Raw genomic sequence first — 9,819 nt, forward strand, 5'->3', positions numbered from 1 at the left:
AAGATGGTAAGAAGAGAAAAGAAGACAGGATATTGCTACTGCCTTTGCTGTGTTTTGGGAAGAGCGCCTTTCTTCATGGTCCAGTCTTCCACTGGTGAGCCCCTGTCAGTTCCTACTGCACAGGCCTGGATCCTGGGCTCCGATAACACCACTTCATCCCATTGTTCCTCCAGCTCAAGAGCTAGCAGTGGCTTTCTGCTTTTAATACCTGGATTGCCTCTTTTTACCTTGTTTGCCTTTCAACTCTGCCAACACCTTTTTTAACCAGTCCCCTGTATTGAATCCCTTCTTTTGAACTCTCTCTCGTAAGTTCTGTTTCCTTCCTTCCTTCTCTCCTTCCTTCCTTCTTTTTTCTTTCTTTCTTTTTCTTTCTTTCTTTCTTTCTTTCTTTCTTTCTTCTTTCTTTTTTTTCTTTCTTTCTTTCTTTTCTTTTCTTTTCTTTTCTTTTCTTTTCTTTTCTTTCTTTCTCTTTTTCTTTAAGGTGTGCACTTTATTGAACTGGATTCAAGTCAGTGTACAGGTAAGCCCTGGCTGCCTCTATGTCTCAACTGCATTCCCAGAGAGACCAAAAGCTTTCATACATCTCAAGTTGGGGGAACAAAAGAGGGGACCATGATGGCAGACCATTCAAAATAAAACAAAAAGAACAAGTATTAAGGTGAAGATTTTTTAAAAATTGGACTACATAATGTACACAAAAGCAATGCCATCACTCTCTCCTGTGTGGACTCTAGGGAGGACTGGCCCTTCTCTTCAGGGAGAAATGGGTTGCTTTTGGGAAGCCAAGGGACTTCCTATGGTAATGCATCTCATGATATTTGGAATGACTATTAAAAAGAGAGAGCAATATATAATCAGTCCTCTGCCACATTGTAGAACTTTGGGGATGCTTGCTCCAACCAACTGCTGTCACCTTCACTGTTCTAGTTTCAAAACCTTGAGTCAAGTGCCAAAAAACAAAACAAAACGAAAATCCAAAACCAAAACCAAAACAAATTAAAACAAATGAACAAACACATAAAGCCATGCCAATCTGCGTGGCATTTTCCGCGCAAGTTAGGTTTTTGTCAAAAAAGGGTGTAACGCAATGAGCTCACCCAGAAGCACTTGCGGTGGACGATGGAGGGGCAGGACACGTCGTCCTGCTATTTCCCTGCTGATCCCCATCTGCTGGAAGGCGGACAGCGAGGCCAGGATGGAGCCACCCATTCACACAGAGTGCTTGCGCTCAGGCGGTGCGATGACCTTGAACTTCATCATGTTGGGCGCCAGGGCGGTGATCTCCTGCATCTTGTCACCAGTGCCCCGGGTGACACGGTGGTGCCACCAGCCAGCCCCGTGTTGACGTAGAGGTCCTTGTGGTTGTCGACGTCACACCTCATGTTGGAGCCGAAGGTAGTTGCGAGCCACAGGATTGCGTGTCCGCTCTTCGCCAGTGGTGATGGCTTGCCCATCTGGCCACTCACAGCTCTTCTCCAGGGAGGAGCTGGAGGCTGTGGTGGCCATCTCCTGCTCGAAGTCCAGGGCAACGTAGCACAGCTTCCCCCTGATGTCACACACGATGTCCCGCTCAGCAGTGGTGGCGAAGCTGTAAGCGCTCAGCAGCATGGGGTGCTCCTTGGAGGCCACACGCAGCGCGCTGTAGAAGGTGTGGTGCTCGATCTTTTCCGTGTCGTGCTCCATGGGGTACTTCAGGGTCAGGATGCCCCTTTTGCTCTGGGCCTTGTTGCCATGTAGGAGTCGTTCTGGTCCGTGACCGCCATAACGCCCTGGGGCCAGGGGCGCCCCACGATAGAGGGGAAGACGGCCTGGGGGCATTGTGGCCGGTGAGGTCGGCCTTGCAAGTGCGGGAGCTGTTCCTGACCGTGAGCGCAGCCTACCGTCATCCACCGTGAAGTGGTGGTGGTGTAGACCCGCGGCCTAGGTGGTCCAGCCGCGAGGGCGAGGGGGCCTGTGCTTGAGGGGTGGATGCGGTCTTGACAGTCCCGAGTTCTGCTTTCTTGATTCTGAGTAACATGGCCTTTAAATTCCTTGATATCCTTCTACCAAAAATAAGTATTCTATCAACCTCAACACCATTATCACTTAGGGAAAGTAATAATATCTCCCTAATATCATCTAATACTCCAGGTCTTATTAATGCTTCCTCGTTTATCCCCCAAATGCTTTTTATGTGATTTCTTCAAAGTAATGCAATCAATGTTAAATCATTGCATTTGACTATTATGTCTTGTCTTTTCTTTTTTAAGCTTCTCTTAATCCGGAACAATTCCAGAATTTTTTTTTCCCTCTATGACATTGACTTTTTGAGGGCCAAAAGTTGTCTTCTAGAATTTTCCACATTCTAGATATTTTCTGATTTTTTTCCCTCTTGGTGCTGCTGGACTTATTCCTAAACTTCATACATTATTTCATAATCTGGAAGTTAGGTATAAAGGCTTGACTAAATTCAAGTTAAAATTTTTTGGCAAGAATGCTTTCTAGATGTTGTTATTTATTTCATATTGTGTCACACCAGGAAACAACATGTGTGAAATATTTAATCACTTAGGTAAGATTCTGACTATTAGATCTTTTTTGTTTTTATGACTGCTAGATCTTATAAGGAGTCAATTATAAGGATAGTTGCCACTTTCGCATTTGATTTTGGCACTTTTGTAGCCCTGTGTAATAACTAATTGAATGTTAGTATTATATTTCTATTACACTTTAAGCTTATGTTTTATATATATAACAGCTTAGTGACCTACGTAATTTCTACAGAAGCCTACCTTGCAGATTGTACATGTTCTGTGAATATTTGTGAAATGAATGGCCAACCATGAGTTTTACAGCAGTGTGATTGCTTGGTCTTATATCCTAGTTCTTCTTTTACTGATCTCTTTCTTTTTTGCTAATCTCCTTTACTTTTAGCCTTTATACCCAGTTAAAAAAAAAAAAAGAAATAGAAATGGGTTAGAGCTGAAGTCAACTTGCTTTCTGCTCATTCATATTCAGTGACTCAACCTGCCTGAAAATGAACTCATCATCTTTCCTACCAAACTTGCTCTTCTCCCTTTATTGCTTAATATGGTGATTGGCATTATTCAATGGCACCAACTGCCCACGGAGGATACATCTTTGACCCCTGACTGTCACTCACACCCCTTATCCAATTATTCCTCAAGGTGTGTCCATTCTGCCTTCCTGGCTGTGTCTTTCTCTATAACTTGAATCTTACCCGCATTACGCAAGTTCAGTTTTTCACCCACCCACCAAATAGACTACTTCAAAAACTGCCCTCCCTGCTTCCAGGCTCACACCCTCAAATCTTTCTTCCACAGTACTTTCAGAAAGCTCATTCTGATATGCAGATTTTTTCATTTCATTTTCCTGCTTAAAATATTTTAATTGCTCTCCATCACCAACAGAATGCAAGGCCCTCCCTCCATGTCAAGGTGCTGTTCAGTTCTCCAGGGTCTCATCTTGATGCTCTGCTTCTTGCCCCCTCACCCCTACACTAGCCCTCACAAATTACGGCTCTATAATAGGCTATGCTTTCTTCTCTACACACCTGTACTCATGTCGTTCCTCCTCCCTGAAATCTGCCTCCACGTTGTCCTCACCTGGTTACCTCTGCTGATGCTTCAGTCTCAGCTAAAGAGCTGTCTTTATGTGAATCCTTCCCTGATGCTGTCAGACAAAATATTCTTGAATCCCAGTACCTAGCACAGAGCTGGCACAAGGAAGTGAGCAGTACTTCCCTCCAGCCCACTGAAGGGGGTACTCAACCACATTTCTTCCTGCAACTCTCCAAAGGCTTTTCCTTATCTGTCCTTCCATCTAAATTAGCCTACATCCCCATTAATTACTCTCTCAGCAACATTTTCCTTATTTGCTTAGACTCGTGATGGCTAGATGTAAGTATAAAGATATTAAAAATATAAAAGCATATCCCAAAAGTGAAGACTCAAGTCTTGAAGCAGAGATCCTCAGGCCAGCATCAAGGCAACAGCCTAGGCCTATAGAGAAAGCCTGGAGACAGAAGTCTAATGAGGTCGAAGAAATCGTCAGGCCAGTGTATGTCATCTCCAGGAGTCAAGGGCCACGATCCAAATCGGGATATGGGAACCACAGCAGAATCCCCCTGTGTCCTTCTTTTCATCTCATCTTTGGGGCTGTGAGGCTAATGATGAATCTAGAAGTTTGTAGTTTGTGACGTCACAAAATAGGCCTGATAACAGTTGTGTAAGAAGGAAGACCGGGCATCAGTCTTAAATTGTGGTACATTAAATAACCATTTCTTTTTCTTGAATGAATCACTCTGCCTTTTTCTGCATCATTTTCTGCATCATAGGCAAATGAAAAATAGGGACCTAGGAAAGAACAAAAATAAACCAATGATGAATTTTAACAAGGCCAATTCAGAAGAATGCAAATACTACTGCATGAATCTGGATAGGAGAAGGAAAAATGTCTTAAAAAATGATTATATACAGAATGATAAAAATATCAGTATAATGTATGGGAAAATGTTACCCATGATAAAGAAAAAACCACTATCTCCTAACTTCCTTACTTGCTTAGTATCCGGTAATCACGTCACTATTCTTCCTAAAATCTCTCAATGCCTTCCTAATGCATTTGGAACAAAACCCAAAATCCTTAGCAGAACCTGCAAAGTCCTGGGGTCTGGCTCCTGCTGACACTTCCAGCTGCATCTCACACCTCTCTTGTCTGTCACTGGGTTCTAAGCACACGGGCCTTCCTTCTGGTTTCCAAAGACACCAAATCCCTTCTTTCCTTAGGGCCTTTTGTAGATATTTCCCCCTCTCCCTGGCATGGTCCCCCTGCTCCTGATTCTGTGCCTCCTTCTCCTGGCTATACTTCTCCCCACAGCCCTCAAAAGCCTTTTCCTGATCCCCTTTTCCACCTAAATTAGCCCCTATCCCCATTAATCTCTCTCTTAGCAAAATTTTCCTTTATTGCACTAATCAAAATTTGTAATCATTGCTTCATCTGATTGATCATTTGTTTGACACTTGAAAGCTTCAGAAATGTAGGAACCATGCCTGTTTTGCTTACAGCTAGGCAGCAGAAACTCAACAGTTAAGTATTGATTGAATGAAGACAGAACGGGAGGATGAAAAAATGGACTGCTACGATCATCTCTGTGGTACAGACTCCTATTTGTCCCTCAATCTCTCTCAGTATCATCTTTTCTTTATTAGTAATAGAACCTCAGTTTTGACTCAAACACATGCCCGACCAGAAAAAGACTACATTTTTCTAGACTCCCTTGCAGCACAGGATAGCTCTGTGACTAAGTTCTGGATAACGGGATCTAAGAGGAAGTAGCATTTGCAACTAATGAGAAAGATCTCTGGAAGAGAGTTGTGTGCCTCATTCTTTGACCTCCCATCCTTTCTGGTGGCTGGAGTACAGACATGATGGTTGGAATTCAAGCAGCCGAACTGACACGTGGTGGCATAAAAAGAGTGGCACAGCACAAGGTAGAAGGACCCCAGATCCCCAAGGATTTTGTGGAACACAGCTGCCTTATCAGGTTGGGACTATGGAACTGTTACAGCTGTACCTAATCCCAATGGGTAAGCATAGGTAAGGTGCTGTGGCACAGAGAATGGGGCTTAAGGAAATCTGAGCGGAGTTTTGAGAACACTGGCGTTAAAAGGTGGAAGGACATTCCATGGAGAACAAGCTCCATTCATATATGCACTGAGTAATGAAGCAGCACAACATATTTAGGTAATGATAATTAAAACCCTAGGATCATCAATATACAAGAGATAGAGCAAGGGCAGGTTACAAATAAACAGTCTACAAAACCAGATTACAAACACATAGAAGATTGAAATTGTGGCAGAGCCTACTTCCTCTCCGAACGTGCATGCTCCCTTTCCTCCTCAACTGTGGTGTTACTATTCATAATTATGAAACATTTCCATTTGTCCTCCTTTTGTTTTTGTTGTTGTTGTGTCTTTTTGTTCTGTTTTGTTTTTAGAGGGGGTGTGGGGAGGAGCAGAGGGAGAGGGAGAGAGAGAATCCTAAGCAGGCTCTGTGCCCACTCCAGTGCGGAGCTGGACACCGGGCTCCATCTTACAATCTTGAGACCATGACCTGAGCTGAAATCAAGAATCGGGCGCTTAACCCACTGAGCTACCCAGGGGTCCCTCTCCGTTTAATAAATGGTAAAATTGCACTTTTCTGTCCCTTTGCAGGTAGATTCACCACGTGACTCACTTTGGCCGATAAAATGTAAACTTTAAGAACCAGAGTGAGATTCATGCTCTTTCTCTCTACTGTGATAACTGGCAATGTTTCCAATACTGGTTTTGGGTTTCAGAGTGAAGATACCATAGACCAGAGCCCTAACAATCCAGGTTGGTTATATAATGTGAGAGGAAAATAAGCCTTTGTTGTTTTAAGCCTGTAAGATTTTGATTGTTACTGCCGTTTTATTTAGAGTGCCAATGCACTCAGATGAGATAACCTTTCCCAGACTCTTTTGCAGCTAGGTGTTGTCAGATAACTGTTTGTTGTAAGACACAGTACAGGTATTGTCTATAACTTCTGGGAAGACTGCATAAAGGGAAGGGCCATAACTGGCTAGGACCCTTTTGCCCTTCTGTTCGTCCTCCTTTCTGTCATCTGGAATTCAGGCAACAATCTCTGACATTTAAAGAACTATCTTGGGCCATGAAGCAATGCAATTTTTTTATGAAACTAAATGTGCAACTACTGTAAAACCCAGTAATTTTACTCTTGGGCATTTATCCTAGAGAAATGAAAACTTATGTTCATGCAAACACCTGTCCATGAATGCTCATAGCTGTTTTATTCATAATAGTAGAAAACTATGAACAACTTAGAATTTCAACAGGTGAATGGTTAAGCAAATGATACACACAGGTATGTACCATGAATACCACTTAGCAATAAAAAGGAAAGAAGCTCTTGATACATGAGACATGCGACAACCTGGATGAATCTCCAGAGAATTCTGCCAAGTGATAAGCCCCAAATGTGACCTACAGTATGATTCCATTTATACAACATTCTCAAAGTGACAAAATTGTATATACAGAGAACAGATTAGTGTTGCAACTTGTGTTGATGAAATGTTCTATATCTCAACTATTATCACTGTCAGTAGCCTGGTGCGACATTGTACTATAGATTTGCAAGATGTCACCATTTGGGAGAACCGAGTAAAGGGCACATAAGATCTCTCTGTATTAGTTTTTACAGTTGCATGTGAATCTAAAATTATCTCAAAAAGTTTTTAATAAAAAAGACAAAAAGAGTTAAGAAAGAAAAAACCCCACAGAGGTCAGATTTCCCCCAGACCAGTTAAAAAAAAAAAAAAAAGGCCACTAGGGCTTGGACTTAGGACACAGATATATTTTTTAAAGTGCCCCATGAATGTAATGTTCAGCTAGACTTGAACTCTAAAGACAGCTGGTAAAAAATGGTACCATATGCTGTCCCAGGGCTTCTTCTAAAGCCATGGGGACAGCCTTATCCCCAACCCCAAACCAGTTACATATGCAGAATACTGTGGAAAAGAGAGAAGAGTGGGAATGGAAGGTACCAAGATCTCAGTGTTTGTCATCTGATGTGATTCCCCACCACCAGCCAAGGAGAGCTATTTATGCTTCTTACCTGACCTCCACCAAGCTCAAAGGGGAGGTGGGGCTCTAATATTGTGTGTAGGTATCACAAACTTGTGGGAGGACCCCAGCGGGGTGTCTGCTTAGGCAGAGAACGTGTTGATTTACCGCCCTCTGCCCAAGCAGGGCAAAGGAAGATGGGATAAGGATGGCAGGGCGAGGGAAGAGGGTGCAAGGGAGGAGGCTGTGCTGCCACCCCTTTGGCCTGAGTTTCCCAGGCACCATGGCCTATCACGCAAGTATCATTAGGCTGGAGTCTTCGGGCTATTGCTCCACCCACAAAAGAAAGGCTGGTTGAGGGTTAAGGTTGAGGTTGAGGAAGGGGGGGGAATGTTGGTGATAAGAGCTGGGGAGGGGTGAGGAGGGTCCGCAAGAGTGGGTCCTCAGAGCAGGGCGGTGGGGAAGCCCTTACAGCCTTCTGAAGAGCTCACAAGGATGCCTTATGAGGCAGCAGGAGGGTTTTGAGGTAAGTTCAGCCAGAAAAGGAGTGAGAGCCAGCAGACAGAGGACCTCAAGAGAAGTTAGCTGTGGAAGAGGCCCTTGTCCCTTGTCACTTCCCTCTCGGCACAGCCGAAGAGCTGGTGTAAGGTTTTTAATCCGGGCTGCTCATCAGCATCACCTGGGAGCTTTTGAAAGTATTGCTACCCAGACCTCACCCCCAGACACCTCACCTTGCGTCTGACTGACTCTAAGAGACGTGTTACATTACCTCCCAAAGACATGGTACAGGGCATCTCCCTTACAGAGCCCCGCCCATTTGGGGCACCAGTCACCCATCAGAGATCAAAGGTGAGCCAGAACCCAAGGCCTGCCTTCAAGACCAAGCCGCTAGCCATGGGTTCCCGTGGCTTCTCTGCGTGGACTGGAAACATATGACAGCACCGACAGAGGCAAGCGGGAGAGATTACAAAGTAAATTTAAGAGAATGCTAGAACAACATGACAAATGAAAGTCATCCAGTGGGAGGACGGTAGGATCGCCTGGAGGCTTGTCGGGCTTCGTTTGCATGTGCACAAGGAATGAGTTATTAGTGATGGCGACAATAGGGCTTTCTTAGAAATGGAAGATGCCTTTTACTAAAAGAGAAAGTAAACATTCCTTTTAACAAATCTCATATCATACCTTAATGTTTGCAAAGGAGACAGAGAGAGAGGGCAGGAAAGAACAGATTTCCCAGGGGAGGAAATCGCAATGAGAACAACTAATCTGGATCAAGCCAGAGCGTGTTTGAACAAAAAGACTACCTGAGGACAGAGGGAACTCGAAGGATAAGATAGGGCTTTACATAGCAGGAACCCCTGACTACACTGCTTTTCGACTGTTTTAAAGTGGCGATGGTCGTCAAAGGCGAGTGCAGGAAGTTCTGTACATGGATACTATTTCCTACAGGTTTTGATGCTCAAAGACTTTTCCCAAGTTCAGAATAAGTATTTTTAAATTAAAGACAGCTTGAACTCCCAACAATAGGGAAACGGGTAAGTAAATCGCAGGGCACAGAATGAGATGGGGTAGTATGCTACCTTTACAAATGATGCCCGTGACAAGAATCCTTGAGAACACAGACCAATGAGGTTACCGAAAGCAAGACACACACCGTGTGGGCTCACAGCCCCCATGCGACAAACGTGTGTTTTCTTTTATACTTCTTTGCTGTACATTTCAAAACCTCCATCAAGGAGGATATATTTTTTAAATTATCAGAATCAAAAGATAAATGTTATTTGTAATCTTACAGCTCTCTTTCATGTTTTATATCCTTTTTACCCCACCGAAGTGCTCACAGAAGTTACTTCTGACACCACTGCGAGGTTCTTAGCTATTGATCTCTCCCCAGGCTACAGACGCTGCTATTCATTTATTTATTTATTTAAATTTTTTATTTAAAAAAAATATTTTATTTATTTATTTGAGAGAGAGAGAGACAGAGAAAGAGAGAGAGGTAGCGAGAGAAAGCACAAGTCAGGAGGAGAGGCAGAAGCAGACTCCTTGCTGAGCAGGGAGCCCGATGTGGGACTCCATCCCCAGGAGCCTGGGGTCATGACATGAGCCGAAAGCAGACGCTGAATGGACTGAGCCACCCAGGCGCCCGACACTGCGATTTATTACTCAGACTTCCTTCTCCCAGTGCTGCACTTGCCAAGCATTTTAT

The 9,819-nt window shown here is 43.8% G+C and overlaps 1 pseudogene; it reads right to left on the reverse strand.

Annotated features, from left to right (window-relative positions):
* Positions 1–1,067: 1,067 nt before the first annotated feature.
* On the reverse strand, positions 1,068–3,226 carry LOC105239868 (annotated as a pseudogene).
* Between the last annotated feature and the right edge of the window lie 6,593 nt (positions 3,227–9,819).

This window comes from Ailuropoda melanoleuca, chromosome 2, assembly GCF_002007445.2.
Source record: "Ailuropoda melanoleuca isolate Jingjing chromosome 2, ASM200744v2, whole genome shotgun sequence".
Classification (NCBI taxonomy): domain Eukaryota; kingdom Metazoa; phylum Chordata; class Mammalia; order Carnivora; family Ursidae; genus Ailuropoda; species Ailuropoda melanoleuca.